General features: G+C 44.8%; 1 protein-coding gene across 1 annotated transcript in view; it reads right to left on the bottom strand.

Annotated features, from left to right (window-relative positions):
- Positions 1-16,209, bottom strand: part of fynb (FYN proto-oncogene, Src family tyrosine kinase b) — a 54,137-nt gene that overhangs the window by 37,503 nt on the left and 425 nt on the right. Inside the window, exon 2 of the mRNA XM_048250502.1 lies at positions 1,359-1,427. The gene's annotated coding sequence lies outside the window, so the exon portion shown is untranslated. The remainder of the gene's footprint in view (positions 1-1,358; positions 1,428-16,209) is intronic.

Below are 16,209 nucleotides of genomic sequence, written 5' to 3'. Positions count from 1 at the left end.
CACACACACACACTTCCTCTTCAAAGCCAGTCGAGAACACAAGTCAAGCGCCTGCCGAGGTAATCACCTCATAGGGAGTGGAGGACCTGATGGTGTCGCAGGAGGCCCATGTTTCATTTCTCCGTAGGAAGCCCCCCCCCCCCCCTCATCTCCATGCAGGGCCTCCACCTCTAGGCTGTCTCTCCCCCTCAAAGCCACTCCGCTGCAACTTCAAAGGGTCACACCAGCAGCAGTAGCAGGCTCAGCAAAAGCAGCCTGTTAGCATCTCCTCCACATGCCAGTAATCAGCACTGCTAGCTAGTGGAGGTGTACAGCGCGGTACCATGAATGCTTAACAGCCAGCAGCACCACATGCCTGAGGGAAAACATCAACACCGATGGTGCAGCTTTTTTAATCATGGGGGTCGCTTCAGTGCTTTGCTTTGCTTTGCTTTCTGTAAATGAAAAATGGGCGCACACCGTTCCAGTACAGCCGAGCCCCCTGGACACGACTCCTCTGAGTCTGCCCACCGCTATGTGTAGGTGGACCCACGTCTGCGGGCAGCACAATGCAGACCACAGCATGGCTAATTTGATTTTCCTGCAGTGGCCAGTGGAGTAGAGATGAGCTTGCTGCCAAGCAGAAGAAAGCCATTAAGTCATGGCCCGGCTTTATAAAGAGAATATGGCAGCGCACAGGGCTGGTATTAAACCTGCTGTCCTGGCTCCTGGACTGACTGATGAATATACAAGAGGAGAGAACGAATGGGAATTCACATAATCTTTTGGGAACATGCCACCTGGCCCTTTAATGAAGCTATCATCTGTCCCACTTAAAACACTGGGATGGAGGTGACCACCCTGGAGACAACAGGCCAGCCACCCCCGTTGGACAGATCAGTGGTGCAGTCATCGCCTGAGCCGTAGCTCCCGGGCCTGTTGTTTGCTTATCACCGTAGTAACATTGTAGTGAAAACATTTGGAATATCAACACAACTCATTACAGTTAATATGAATCTCAGCAAGTAGCTGTGGCGTTTATGACTGCAGTGGTATTGCAGCTAATCAAATCAATGTACCACAATAACAAAACAGACCTGCAGCTACAGTAATCAAAAACTAAATATTCTCCAGGGCACAGACACACACACACACACACACACACACACACACACACACACACACACACAGAGAGAGAGACACACATGTCCTTTTGCTCTGAAGCTTATGTTATGAGGAAGATGCGTCATATCAGTGTTTTAACACCTCTTTATAACAGTCCTTGCACTTAAGACATGCTGCTAACTGAAGCTGTTCTCCAGCTGTAGCGTGTTGCTCCCCCATGCTAGGTGAGTGGAGATTATACTGACAGTGCTTACCTCGAGTCTCAGTGTCACCACGATCTTTATTTGCTCCACATTGCTTTGTGCGCCGCCAAAACAGAGGCCCTGGGGGCGGAGAGAGAAACACTCAATTATTCATCAGCGCTCGCTCTCCTTAAAACATGAACGTCAAATGGGTCTCATTGAGAGGCGCCGCCGCCCTCCTCCAACAATGGGCCTGGCGGCTCGCCGTTCCCTTCTGCATGGCTGCCCCTCTGACACCAGGCCTTCGCCGTCAGCCCTCCTCCCAAACAACTCGCTACAGAGCAAAGACGCCCGCAGTGCAAAGTCAAATCTCTTTCTGAACGACTAACTGTATTTGTCTTGTTACGTCTTAAGCTCAATCCCAGCAAATAGGTGAACTGCCAGAAGCAACCACTTATTAGTGGCTGGTGTCAAATTGGGTGGAAATAGCTAGAGTGTTTATTCTGCATGCATTAGTTATAGTGAGGAGATTATGAAGAAATGAAAAGGTATTTTATTTGGTTGTTGAATAATATAACAGCGCTAACTTATGTTTCCCCATTAAATAGCAACTCCAAAAGGAGTAGCATCAATCAAGACACAAATCTATAACTACCTCTTTGAGCTGTTTCATTCATCAACTAGAAAGGCACTCTGAGACCACAGATCGCTGCCAAGGCCAAATGCCATAATATCGCAACATTAGTGAAAGTGAAACTAAATTGGCAGAGTCGCACAGTGAGTCTGAATCGCTTCAAAATTTTAGTGGCTTCTTTCCTGACTTATGCTTCACCTTTCTGTCAGGTTTCATGAAAATCAAGATAGTGTTCTTCGTGTCATCCGGCACGCAGATCAACACTGAACTCCACACGCTCTCTGAACTATAGGTTCTCACAAACTACACAAGAACAAAACATGCTCAGCCGAGGCCAAACTTCTGTGGTGAGAGTCCACCGTGAGCTACTGCAGAAGGCAGGAAGAACCTCCTGTACACCAGTCAGCCTCCAGTGAGAACCAAAGCGCCAGTGTCAGATGCTGTGCTGCAGCTCCATCTATCAATATGCATCACCTCATTATGAGACTTATTGCTAGAGGACTAGAGTATTTATCTTCCATGTCTCAAGTTCTGTTCTTTTATGCATGCTTGATGGTTTACCTGATGCTTACTCATGCCATTTAATGAGATAAGAATGAACATCTGCGTACACACTCACTCACTCACACACACACACACACACAAGCATGCACACGCACCCACACACACGCACACAAGCATGCACACGCACCAACACACACGCACATACACACGCACGCACACACACACACACACACACACGCACGCACGCACACACACACACACACACACACACACACACACACACACACACACAAACCCACGCACACACGCTCACACAAACCCACACACACACTCATGCACACACACACATACTGAGCTCAGAGTGCTGACTTGATGAGGTGTGGGCCAGCATACTGAGAAGACAACACATCTCCAGAGAAGAGCCATAGTGGAGCCTTTGTGTGGCTGTGAACAGAGCTCTGTTTGGACTCCAGTCACATTGACTTACATGGGACATTTACTAAATGCCTTTTATTTACCACAGCAAAGCTCTCAAGGGCAACATCTTTTAACAAACCAAAACTAATGCATTTGGCTTGAAAGAAGAGAGTCTCGCTAATCACATCCATGTGTGCCAATCAGGATAAGTTAACTAGTAAACCAAGCACTGACACAACCTAACACATGTGGATACCATAACAAGGCAGGGGATGCACTCATATCTTTCTTAATGACCAACACAACACTGTCAGTCGATTAGCACAGAGTCTGAAGATTCATATTTTTTTTTTACACAGAAACGACAGACTGGTTGACCAAAGGGAGCACACATTTTCGTTTCTAATTAACGCTAAATAAATGACCCACGACAGATCAGAGTGGTGATAACACAGCGGGCCTGGTGGCCTTCGTTTGTGCTGCCCGGTTGTGTGGAGGCCTGCTGACCACCTCTAGCTGACCAAGGCTAAGGCAGGAGACTGACCAGGGCCCTGCTGCTGCTGCTGTGGGAGGTTCTGACTCGGTGTGTGATTGCTACGGACATTCCTGCCCCTCCTGCCGACGTTCCTTGACCCATTGTTCTGCATTGTTTAAGCAACAGTGACATCATCAACTGGACAGGATCCACTCCTGGCCTCATGCCTCCCCCCCCATTCTGCTGTGCTGCTGCTGCTGTCATGTCAGGCCCACGGAGAATACAGCTACAAAGACGCCATTGAAAAGGTCTGCCTGGTAAACACGCAGACTTCTGCCTGCATGCTAATTCGCTACGTTAGTTGCAGTACATGAGGTGGAGAGGGAAGAACCAAAAAAGCCCATTATCGTCCACATTCCATGGCTGGAGGAAAAGGAACTAGCCGCCGTCCAGAAAGGGGAGGGCTCGCTAAACGGTCCAGATTGCCATGGTACCACCCAGACCGAGTGTGGTTGCAGAAGGTAGAGGCTCGCGCCAGACAGCAGCGTTTGAAAGCCAGCGAGTGCTTTTAATTGATGGGTTTTTTGGAGAGGAGCTTTATTTTGGGAGCGGAGGACGAAGCTGAGAGGGAGGCGCAGAAATACCCTGGCCTTCCTGGGCTGCCTGCGTCGGCTGCAAACATGCAATTTGCTGTGCCCTCCGACTGAGCAGCGTGGCAATTTAGCCCAGCCACATGTTCCAGTCCAGTCCGAGGCCTGTCGTCCCCGGGACCGCGCCACGGCCGGGCAGACGTCCCAGCAGGCAGCGCTCCGAGAGAGAGAGAGAGAGAGAGAGAGAGAGAGGGAGGGAGAGAGAGAGAGAGAGAGAGGCCTGGGGGGAACTGCTGGGTGTCTTTTTTTTTATCCTCGGTCCCTCCAATAAAACATAATGGCGTGGGGGCATGACGGAGGATGGAGTGGGAAGGGGAGGGGTGGGGGGGCGTGACTGTAGGGGGAGAGAGAGTCCAGCACAACAAGCACAGTCTTCTCTCACACTATTTACTAGGCCGGATGAGCCTTGCGCTCTCTCTCTCTTTTTTTGCTTTCTCTCTCTCTCTTCTGCTCACTCCATCTCCAGCTCTGTTTCTCTTTTCTCTCGTGCCTGCTGCTGCGTGACACAGAGGCTCAGTTAGGGACTGCTGGGACAACAAGGGGGCTAGGGGCAGTGTGTGTGTGTGTGTGTGTGTGTGTGTGTGTGTGTGTGTGTGTGTGTGTGTGTGTGAGAGAGAGAAAGTGTGTGTGCATGAGAGAGAGAGAGAGAGAGAGAGAGAGAGAGAGAGAGAGACTGTGTGTGATGTGCATGTCTGTATGTGTGTATATGTGTGCGTGTGTGAGAAAAGAGAGAGAAAGTGTGCTTGTGTGTAAGAGAGTGAGTGTGTGTTGTATGGGGGACAACAACAGATTCTCTTTCAGCCTCAAATTAACTTCACATTTATAGCCCACACAGAGAGGCTCTCACTGGCCCTACAATAACACCGCTTCTGAACAGCAGCTGAGGGTCTCTGGTACAAAAATGAGGCTAATCTTAATCTGGCAGCAAACAGCACTGTATGCAATATTCATCCACAATGCCTGCCTATCACATGGGGGATATGTTTTATAAAAGCCCTCGCTGGCCTGCTGTGCCTTTAAATAGCCGGGGGAGGAGGACCGTGTGGAGAGGCGACAGCTCCCTCTGTATCTCCGCTGGCAGGACACCTAGCACGTGACTGGCCGCTACGGATGGATACTGTTGCTCTGCAACACACTCGGATGCTGTTGCCCTGGGCAAGCCAGCGATATCCGGAAGAGGCACGTTAGAAATGATACAACCGCGCACAGGAATCAACTGGACCGTCCTGAGGAAAACAAAATCTAAACAAACACCCACACAGACCAAGGTGAGTGGGTGTAGTGGTCAATCAATAGGCCAGGGCCTACTCCTGTCCATCCCTCTCTTGTCCATCCCTCTGCCGTGTCTGCAGAGAGGGACAGGGCGCTTGGGGACTGGGGAGCAGTGGGCCAGGAGGCCAGTGAGGCAGGACGAGGAGAGGAGAGGAGAGGAGGGGAGAGGAGAGGAGGGGAGGGGAGAGGAGAGGAGAGGGGAGAGGAGAGGAGAGGGGAGAGGAGAGGACAGGACAGGACAGGAGAGGAGAGGAGAGGAGAGGAGGGGAGGGGAGGGGAGAAGAGGGGAGAAGAGGGCCATTAGGCCAGTGAGGCGCATCAGCCCAGAGCATGTGGCTCCAGCTTTAGTGTGTCTCATCAGGGGCCGCAGACGCAGCCAAGCACAGAGCTGGCATTACACTGCCCGCACGGGCTAGCCATCCATTAGTGGCACACAGGCATGGTTAGCAGTCACGAGAGCAGGCTCTTGCTTGACCACAGGGCAGTTTATAAAGTAGGGTTGGGTGAGTAGGATCATCCACCAATCTAGCTAAAATGTCCCCTAGTGCTACAGTGCATTATCATTCACAATCTGCACAGCCTGGTGTTGCATAGCAGACTACATTCACATAGACAGCCTCTCTACAGTGTCCATCCACACTATGCTCTGGCCCACTCGCTAGCCTGGCAAGACCATGTGTCTCAAACCCAGTTCTTCATTAAGAAGCTAGTCTGGATATGAGCTATATTAAGACTTTAGCCATATTTTTGCACTCCAAACAGCATGCAGTGCACATAACTTTATGTATGCCTTTGTTGCTCTGGCAAGTGTGGTCTTCATTAAGGTTTATTTTATAACTGTCAGTTTGTTCTTGCATTGCGAGGCACGGTCATCTTAGTGTTAAATGTGACCCTATCATGGCCAAGCTCATTTATACAGACATAATGAACACTCAATAGCTACCCCAGTGGACCAATTGAAACCCAATGGAACAGTTCCAGACCACAAAGAATGCAGTGAATGCGGGTTCACCGGAGCCTGGCAACCGCCTATTCACATCAGGACACATCGCTTGGATAGCACTATGAGAGATGCCAGTGTGGGATGCACTAGGCACGTCTTCCCCTATCGGACCAAAGCCAGGTGAGTTGGTGCTTTCCAATGTCAGCTGTGTCTTCATTGTCACTTCTGACACAATGACAGGCTTGACCGTGCCTCCGCAGAGCAGTCCTGGGCCAGGGGTTTCACCAGCGCTAACTGATGCTTGAGGCAAAGTGAACGGATTAATGGAGTCGTGTAGTAGTCGGTGCCAAACAAGGTAACTAGTAGTTCACTAGACTAAACAAGATAATCAGTAGTCACTATCAAACACCACCAAATAACCTTAAAAGATAACACAAAAATGGTCAGCATGCAAAATCAAGGTCCTGTTTAATATGTGTGCATTGGCAGCTTGATCAAGAATAGGGAGACCAACCAACATGATTGTAACACTTTTGAAAGGTGTCTATTCTGAAATGTTGCGTTGTAACGATTACCAGTATAATAAACCGCGATAAAAATGTTGACGATAACAATTACCGTTTTCATTTCAAATACCATGATTATCACGGTTGATTACCGCGGTGTGGAAACTGTGTGTTTAATCCTTCCCAGCTTCATCTGAGCCTGCTTTTGACATACAGTAGGCATGGTACAATGAAACAAAACTGATACCCTACTGATTCTGTTGTCTAATTGATGGTTTTAACTACGATTCGGATTAGACTACAAGTGTTGGGAGTAATGCGTTACAAAAGTAATGTAATTACTGTAATATATTGCTGTTTGCGGTAACACGGTAATGTAAGGCATTACAAAAAATAAAAAATTGGGGTAATATTTTACTCGGTACAAACTTCAGTAACGCGCGTTACAATGCATTTTAACCAAAAATTAAGCAGTGTTTTGTTTTGATACATATTCGCAAACACCACCGCGAGAACAACAAAGGAGAAAAAATCAGCGCAAAATAGTAGAACGTTATCTCCTGATACTGGTTGAAGATGACTGTGGCTGCAGCGGACTCTATTTGCGGGATGGACATAGGCCTACGCTCAGAGACAAGGATATGAAGAACATAATAGTTAGTGCACTTTGTGCAAAACCGAAAGATCTCACTATGCCTCGCGAAATAGCACAAGTCATTTAATGAAACATCTAAAGTGGTGCCACGCTAATCTTTTTGATTCTTGATTAAACACAAACTTCTAGTGTATGTCAGCTTTGAGCTGTGAACTTGAATTCACAATTGAACTTAAAGAGAATAAAGGGATAGAAATGCAGAAAAAAGATTGTGTAGCCTGGCAGTGCCACCACTCCCACCACGCGCATCACGCACTTTGCGTAGGGCACCAAAGGACAGAGGGGACACCCACATGTAACCAATGAATAGTAGCTTTACTGCAAACTGCATTTCACTCTTCATCAATAGCGTTTACAATGTCACAATGCACTAACACCATGGTACATGCAAGTTTGATACTTTTCGGGTTCTCTCAATCTCCACCACGTAGTGCTAGAATGGAATTGGTGGGTCTTCAATAATTTGTTTTCCAAGCATTTACATGAAGCACATGATATGGATACCAGGCTCATAATTCACTTTTATTTGCAAAACGAAATGTGAAGCAACATGTTATTGCATACTTTCCAAAGCAATGAAGGCTGCTTAAAACAACTTAACATTGTGCATATTATTGTTAATATTGAGCTATCAATGTAACTCAACAAACAAGGCTTGTAAACAAGAGCTGGCAAAAAGGCATTATGAGATGTAAAGATCAATGCTCTTAAAGTGACAGTGCACCATTTATAAGAAAACAGCATGAATGTTTAAAAACACACAGTAATGGTCTGTAAATAATAGGCCTTTTATTTTACTTTAGGTTTTTGAGTTATCATTTAAATGTCACTCACTCAAAACCACTCACTTAGGGCACCAAAATGGTCAGTAGGCCACCTTCTTGACATGTCTTTATTAAAGGAACCGTATGTAAGAAATGTATTTCAATTAATCATAAATGGCCCTGATATGTCACTAGACATTAAGAAATCATGTTATTTCAAATACTTATATCACTGACAACAGTAGTCTGGCCAAGATATTGTCATTTAAAAAGTGGAGTTGCAGCCCTCAACTGATATTGATGTTGTCATGTTGTGTTTTGGCCTGATGCGCCACCCTCCACCTATCTACTAATCACAAAGTCAGTAGTGTTTCGGCATCCGTGTTGCCAGCTCTGCCAGTCAGGGGGGAGGGAAAGGGGATACATCGCTCTACAGTAGTTTGAAAGTGATTGCAGTACCAGTTTTGGCCACAATCTTACATACAGTTTCTTTAAGCTTTGATTTACAATATAGTAGGCTCTCTATTGATTTTAATGAGCAGGCCTAGGCCTTAGAGTTACAGTATTTATATCACAATTTACCAGACATTGACCTTTTGTCGGTTTTTAACCAAATTCTGACTATGATTGAGCGTAATAAACTGCATTTCGAATGGCAAATCCATATTTCCAGATATTTTGGTGAAAGTAACTTAAAAGTAATGCAATAGTAGTGTAATGCCTTACAATTCAGAGACAGTAATATTATAATGTAACAAATTACTTTGAAATGACAGTAATAAGTAATGCATATTTCGATTTTGAAGTAACTTGCCCAACACTGTAGGCTACACCTGATATTAAAAGGCGGAACTTTTTCACCGCAAAATGTGCACTGCATCATATAGCCACTCTGCGTCTTTTTATGTTCGCGTCCACATTTAATCCATCCCACTCACGATATCAAGGGAATACAGTAGCCTAAAGTTTTATTTTGAACGCTTACTTTGGTTTCACTCATTGCATCCAAATAACAGAAATAGCAAACTCCAAGTTATGGTAGGGTAAGTTAAGCTATAAGCACATAGCCAATTAAACATGAAGAAAAAAGTGAACGGGACTCTTTTTGAAACTATTTCAGCTTGTGTAGGCCTATCAGTGCTTTCTGAACATATTGAACACACTTTTAGAAATACCGTGATAATAGGCCTAGCAAAAACCGTGATAATTTTGGTCACTATAACCGTGAGGTTAAATTTTCATACCGTTACATCCCTAGTTGTACTATTACTAAGGCATCAGTTTTAGGTTTACAAGTTGGGAAATTAATCTGCCCCAAACGTTGGCAGGCTCAGTGGCTCAACGCTGTCCATAACATTCCATAAAGTCAGCGCCAATATGAATGGTGGCCCTGACTGAAATGTATGCTGATTATACCCAGGGTTCTAAATTAACTTTTTTGATCACCAGCCAATGTGGCTGGTAACTTTCTAAAGTTAGTAGCCAATCAGAATTTCTACTAGCCAATTTTTTTCCGGTGAAAATAAGAGAATTATGAGTTTATGAGATGAGTGTCACTGAAAGCATTTGATCACTTTATTAACATTTTCGACACGCCGTATTGGCGTTTTGTGTGTCGGCTGCTGTTGATTTCCTAAAGTGTTGAAATGCATACACTACTTCTCAAAAACCGTATGGCAACAATACACATGGGCGTTGATATAGGGCATTTAATTGTTTGAGCACCCACCTACGGAAACATAAATCGGCGCCTATGGTTGACATTGTATAGGCTACTTTCTCTAACATCTAGTGAAAAACAGTTTGCAGTAGCCTACAGACACTATTTATTGGCTAAATGTTGGTCCCTCCTCTGTCTCTCGGTGCCCTTTGCACAGGGCGTTTTAAAATTTTCGCCTACAAGCATCTCACGTTCCATCTTCAGCTAATTCTATAGACAATAAAATAAACGATCTTGCTGCTTCAGGTTTTGCGCTTCTGACATGACATCACCAGCCCCCCACAAAGGAAATATATACCTAGGTAAACACAATGCGTTTTACGTTAATGTTTCGTAAAGCGAAATGTATTTGTGTCATGTATACTTTACTGGCTAACTCCCTCTTTTTTCAGTCTATGCTCCCTGCTCTGTTCGTTCTTCTAATTCATTGTGTTTTCTGGTAGACGCTCCGTTCGTTTCCATGGTCTCTCGCGCTGGTTTCACCGCAAACTGCGTGCAGGCAATGGGCGTATGAAACGTAATCACATAGCATTACGGCACAGTGGTCATGGGAAATGTAGGAAGTAGGCTACTGCCAGGGGATATATCGGTGCGACCGAGAACAGAGCTAGCCTGGCTAGCGCCACCACTTCTCAATGAGACGTGGTCTGGGAACCAAACGTTAATTTTCTCGTATTTGAAAAAAATGCCCAGATCCGTTTATTGGGTGCCACGGATGTCTATCAAATGCGTCTGTGCATAGCTCATCATCGTCTTGCTTTCCCCCCTGCTCTGTGATTGGTTCCCTATCTCAGGCGAAAATTTGCTCCATGGTCTCCAGGCTGCCTTAGCAGCGTGAATCAAATCGCGCGCAAGGCAGCATGGGAACACCCAGGCTAGAACAGAGCCTTATTCTCTTATGTATCATTATGTATGTATGTATGTATGTATGTATGTATGTATCATTAGCCTTATGTATCATGCATGCAATGCCTCATGCATCACCGGCCAAATTGGCTAGTAAGTTTTTACTAATACCCGCCGAAATGAATTTTTACCCGCATTTGGCGGGTTGACGGGTGTTAATTTAGAACCCTGATTATACCTCCTGAGGAATATGGGCCAGTGCATGTCCCCGATGAGCTCCGCTGGGGCTATAGCAACAGTAGGGCAGTGCTGACGAGCATGCGGGAAGTGTGTCAGGCAGGCTGTCAGGGGCAACAACAGGGCCACTTCTGCACATTTAAAACTCATTCAAAATGCACGCTGACATTGAATGTTGACCATAACAGGAAATGCTCTGTTTTCAACTGTAGCGCTGGTTCAGAGAGGACAGAGCCATATTGTTTCATCTGACAACAGCCACAGCGACGCATCTACATGCATGATATTAAAAACAACAATGCATACCGTTAAATATGCATGGGGAGGCTCCTTCACCACACATAGGGAACAAGAGTGCTTTTTGTTTAGGCCACAACATAAAAATTGTAAACGCTCAACACTGTTGCATTCATGGCTGGGACCACATCATTAATACATTACAAAACATGCTTTTGAGTCGACTTCTCTATGTAGCGATCACCACCCACGTCACTAATTCATTCTCCACACCAATGGTACAGCGAGAGGGGGTTTTTCAAAGGGTTTTGCTGTAATGTTTGACTCAAAGTAAAACATAATTGTCACGCATAAGGATGGTTCTTTGTTGCAAGGCCACACACATGACTAATGACTGATATATCAGCATTCACATCCAAGATCTCCATGATGATGTGATGTTGTTGAGTATTATTCTCTCACTGAGCTGCTCATGGTGCATATAAGGACCTAGCACAAACTTGGTCCTTTAAATCAATTCAATGAATATGTGTGACGCACAAAACTACATCTAGGCCTGGTGGTTATCAGAGGTCTCTGTTGGCACTTCCAATACGGTGGTAATTACAACATATTTCCAGCGCTGCACATTTTCCACAGTAAATATGTCATGGCCCTGTCGTCCACGAAGTAGTCCAGACAGAGCATTTGATGGTGATCTCAGGCAGCAGTGTAGAGGCACAAGCCTGCTGCATGGGGCTCCATTTTTAAAGTGGCCAAAATACATCTATGCAGTGCTTAGTTGAATCCATTTATTTATAGATTTTAAATATAGAATGCCCAATTATACCTCAGAGTGTAGCACTACTGAGAGAGAGTAAGAGAAAGAGAGAGGCTGTGTGTGTGTGTGTGTGTGTGTGTGTGTGTGTGTGTGTGTGTGTGTGTGTGTGTGTGTGTGTGTGAAACTCTGCTTTGTTAAGTGCCATGCCTCTGCTACCGTAACACCAGCATGCTGTCTAAAAACACTAATGTGGCAGCATTATGCCGGCTATGTTTGGTTCAGTGTAAACAGGCAAAGCCATCATAACCATGAGTTTTCTTCATGGTAATAAAGCAGGACAGAGAGAGAGAGAGCACTGAATCTAAGAGGTAAATTACTACACTTTAATGGTCTGAGAGTGATTTAAAACAGAATGAGTTCGATCAGTCATCCAATATAAATCGACAAAGAACATTGGAAACTGGGGAAAACAACACATGATATTGTATGCCCTTATGAAATATTACATGGAAACATTTTGTCCCTTCAACACACACACACACACACACACACACACACACACACACACACACACACACACACACCACAACTTTTGCAGATGGCTAGATGGCCGTAAGTGGTGGTCTGATAATGTTGACAGAATCAGTGAGATGAGATCTGGGCTGCGCTCAGGGGACTCGATGGAAACAAACTGTTCTAGCTAATTGAATTCCTTTTGAAGGCTTACTCCCAAGGCAGTAATTTCCAATGGCTTCAGTTAGCTTTGTTTTGACAAGCTTTCATGCAGGCCTATCTGTTTCACACTTCATTTCAGTCCATGATAGGTGTGATATGATATTGACCCTATGGCATTCACATGTGCTTGTGTTAATGAAATCACAAGAAAATAAAAAAAGAATGAGTTAATTCATTCCCCTATATGGAGGTCCCACCAGATTGCTTTTTAAATCAGCTTCAAAGTGGTTTTCTGGGTGTACACAACAATGAAGCCTTGCTTAGACTGCACTCTTTTTAGGGTTTTTGTTGCCAAAATCTACATTACATATTTTTACAAATAGAAGGATACTTCCACATCTATCCACACTGAAAGTACCTATCTGAGATTATAGTCTGGACGGAGAACATCTCTCTGTGTCCCTCCTGAGTTCTCTGGACCCCATACTGGTCTAGTGCCGAGGGCAGGGACAGAGGGAGAGGACAGGAGCCCATGGTTGGCTGGCAGCTGGCTGGTCACACTGATAAAGCACAGTGACCTCGCTGGACATGCACTACCTGAGCCCCCATATGAACTTTTGCCCTGAGACTGGACCAAACTAAAAGGGACTCGCTGTCACATAAAGATCGTTGAGAATGAGTGCTGGACGGCAACGCTGACTCTGGCTGGTGTTGTTGTCGGCGAGAGTCCTTTGATCCGCACCCGAGCGTGAGCTCTCGGAGACTGTCAGCAAGATGACAGCACAAACTCTAGGCTGCTGTTCTCTTAGCACTGATGACAACCAATGTCACAACACTTGCCTCGTGCAGCCTAGTGTGCCAACCTGTCCTGCAGTGACCCACATGCCACGCAAGCCGGGCCAATTGATTTTTCATATCCACATACCACATCATGAGAGCGCTTAACTGCTTCCCGGGGAGTGGACTGGTCACATGTGGCAGGCTGTGTGGGATTTGGGATGGACTCGGGACAGTTGGACAGGATTTGGCCTGGCAGGAGGGAGATGGCAGGAACTCCCTGTTACATCATTGTGGGCCTCCAGTTAAACTGGCACCAGTCAGCAAGCCCAGTAATCAGCCACGGCCTCATCCACATGCACTCTGCACACATCATGACAGCAACAGTGATTTCACCACTAAGCTCAGACTATGCCGTAATGGCATCCAGAATTGTAAACAAACGCGGGACAAGCAGCACAAGGACCTGAAACAGAGGGGCCCTTCAAATTACACCATCTTGTAACTTTACAACTTTACTTTCCACTAATCTAATGTGTATTTAGTCTCAGACAGCTGGCAAGTGGAAGAATAATGAACTGTTTTAGAGGTACAGCAGCCATGTTGCTAAGACCCAAGAACAGAGGATCCAATCTGATAAGAAAACACAGATGTGATAACCCCAACTGAATAACTGTGTGCCTTGAATACTTTTTAGACTTTTCATTCATTACATATTAGTACTCTGAAGACAAGAGTGGTAATGAGACATTACGGAAACCACAACTTGCATAAAGACCTCTTCTCATTCTTAATTACATAGGAAAAACCTTTGTTGGCAAGTGTAGAGCCTGCAGGCCTGTAGCTTGAAGCTTCCTCCGGCTATACAGAGACTAAAAGGGACTTTTAACAAAAGTAGTGAAGTTATGGAGGGTTTCTAGCTTGCATATTTCTGTTGTTTTAGAAGGCATGGTTAAAGTCATTGTTTCTGCTGCTGCTGACCTTGTGTATGGGCATTGATATTGTCCTTGTATTCACTGGTGGCCTGTAAGATAATATACCTGGCCAAACAGGGCTGTCTGCAGTTTCCAAGGTTACCTTTGTGGTGAGCCTTCTGAAGATCATCCAGACCATACCAATTCATGTACAGTACCGCTTCCTTATTGAAATTCACACCAGACTACTGTTCTTTAGCACCTCAGACAATGTATGCATTCAACTCCTATATCAATTGGCTAACGAGTAAGGGATTATTTTACACTTGCATTGAGCACTGTAAGAGATACAGAGCACTTGAAGATGCTTGACTATAATTTGGGTTATTTGGGTAATTTGGGTAATTTGGGTTTGGGTAACTGTTAAATGACACAGCTGGTGTACACAGAAGGCAATCAGTGTTCATCAAAGGCTCACTGCACAACACATGGACACAATTCTCTCCATTTAATAAGAGTTGTAGCCTATTTCTACCCAGGCCCTAATGGACTAATCCCTGATGCAACAAACCGTCTCAAAAGGAAATCAAGTGAGAGACAAGATACTATCATTATTTTGTTTCCTGTCAGGAAGACAAACACAGACTGACACTGAACAAACGTATCCAGTCTTCATTGTCTATTCACAAAAAAATCAAATCCAACCCAAAATACATTTTTGACAAAATAAAGCTGCTTATTATAAACATAGCATCCTCTCAGGAAAATAATATTGATGTTGATATTGGGAGGTAAGGGGACTTTCACTGAGAATCTGCAAAGCTCCTGTATCGTGAGGCTTTGTTTCCTGCTATGTTTACCATCTTGTCTTTTCCAGGTAACTGCAGTTCCTGCTTACAGGTAAGGCTGCATTACCATACAACACCCAAAGATGCATGGAATACTCTGTGCATCAGTAATCAACATTCCATTGACAAGAAATATACAGATTAAAAACATTCTTTCTTAAGATGACTTAAGGCAAAGGAAGTTGCTTTGTGGCCTCCCAATGGAATACAGCACAACATGTTCACATTAAAGTTATGTGAGGGCAGTTGACCTCCAAGTTATTAATTAAAAAAAAAAAAAAAAACATTCAGTAACATTCAAGACATTCAGTCCAATATCTCTTGGAATTATCTTCCCACGGTTGACACAACATGCTGAGAGACATACAGTAAGATGCTTATAAACAGATGCCTGACCTCTGCCCAAGCAACAACTAAGACTGGTAGGCTATCAATAAATGAAAGATTGTCAATACTTAATTGCACTAGCATTCAATCCAATGTATCAATATATCCAGGCCATGTTCTCTGATTCATTCATAGTCTACTGTAGGCCTATCGCCTGGATGAGGCGTGACGTCATTACACTGGCCAATAAATTAGCCTACCGTATGTTTGTCAAATGCACAACTATTAACATTAAAATAACAAAAACACATAGTCGTCAAGAGCCAAAAGCTTTCTTTACAAACCCCAGCATCCCTGAGCATCACACGGTGCCAAGTTCCATGTTACATCAGTGGCTCGTTCTAGACCGGCACACATGAATTGACTGACAATAACAAGGTGCTCGAATTCGATTATTTTGGGTGTTGAAGAATGTATACTACAAGCAGAAACACTGCATAATTATATGGCCACAATACTACATGTTTTCTTTGATATGGTATTACTGAGATGTTTTTACGACAAAGGGAGGGTGCCGTTAGTCAACGCGAATTACAGAGCCCGAATGCGACACATCCCTGATGGTTGAGACAGCTGGTAGGCTTTTTCCTCTTATTCTGCAGACACAGCACAAAAGCACATCGTTTGAAAAGAACATGTGCTATCCTCTGCTGCACTGCATCTAAGATACATAGGCTACGACAATTGACTCACTAACTTAGA

The sequence above is a fragment of the Alosa alosa genome, chromosome 8, assembly GCF_017589495.1.
Source record: "Alosa alosa isolate M-15738 ecotype Scorff River chromosome 8, AALO_Geno_1.1, whole genome shotgun sequence".
Classification (NCBI taxonomy): Eukaryota; Metazoa; Chordata; class Actinopteri; order Clupeiformes; family Clupeidae; genus Alosa; species Alosa alosa.
This window is presented reverse-complemented; position numbering and strand designations above follow the sequence as displayed.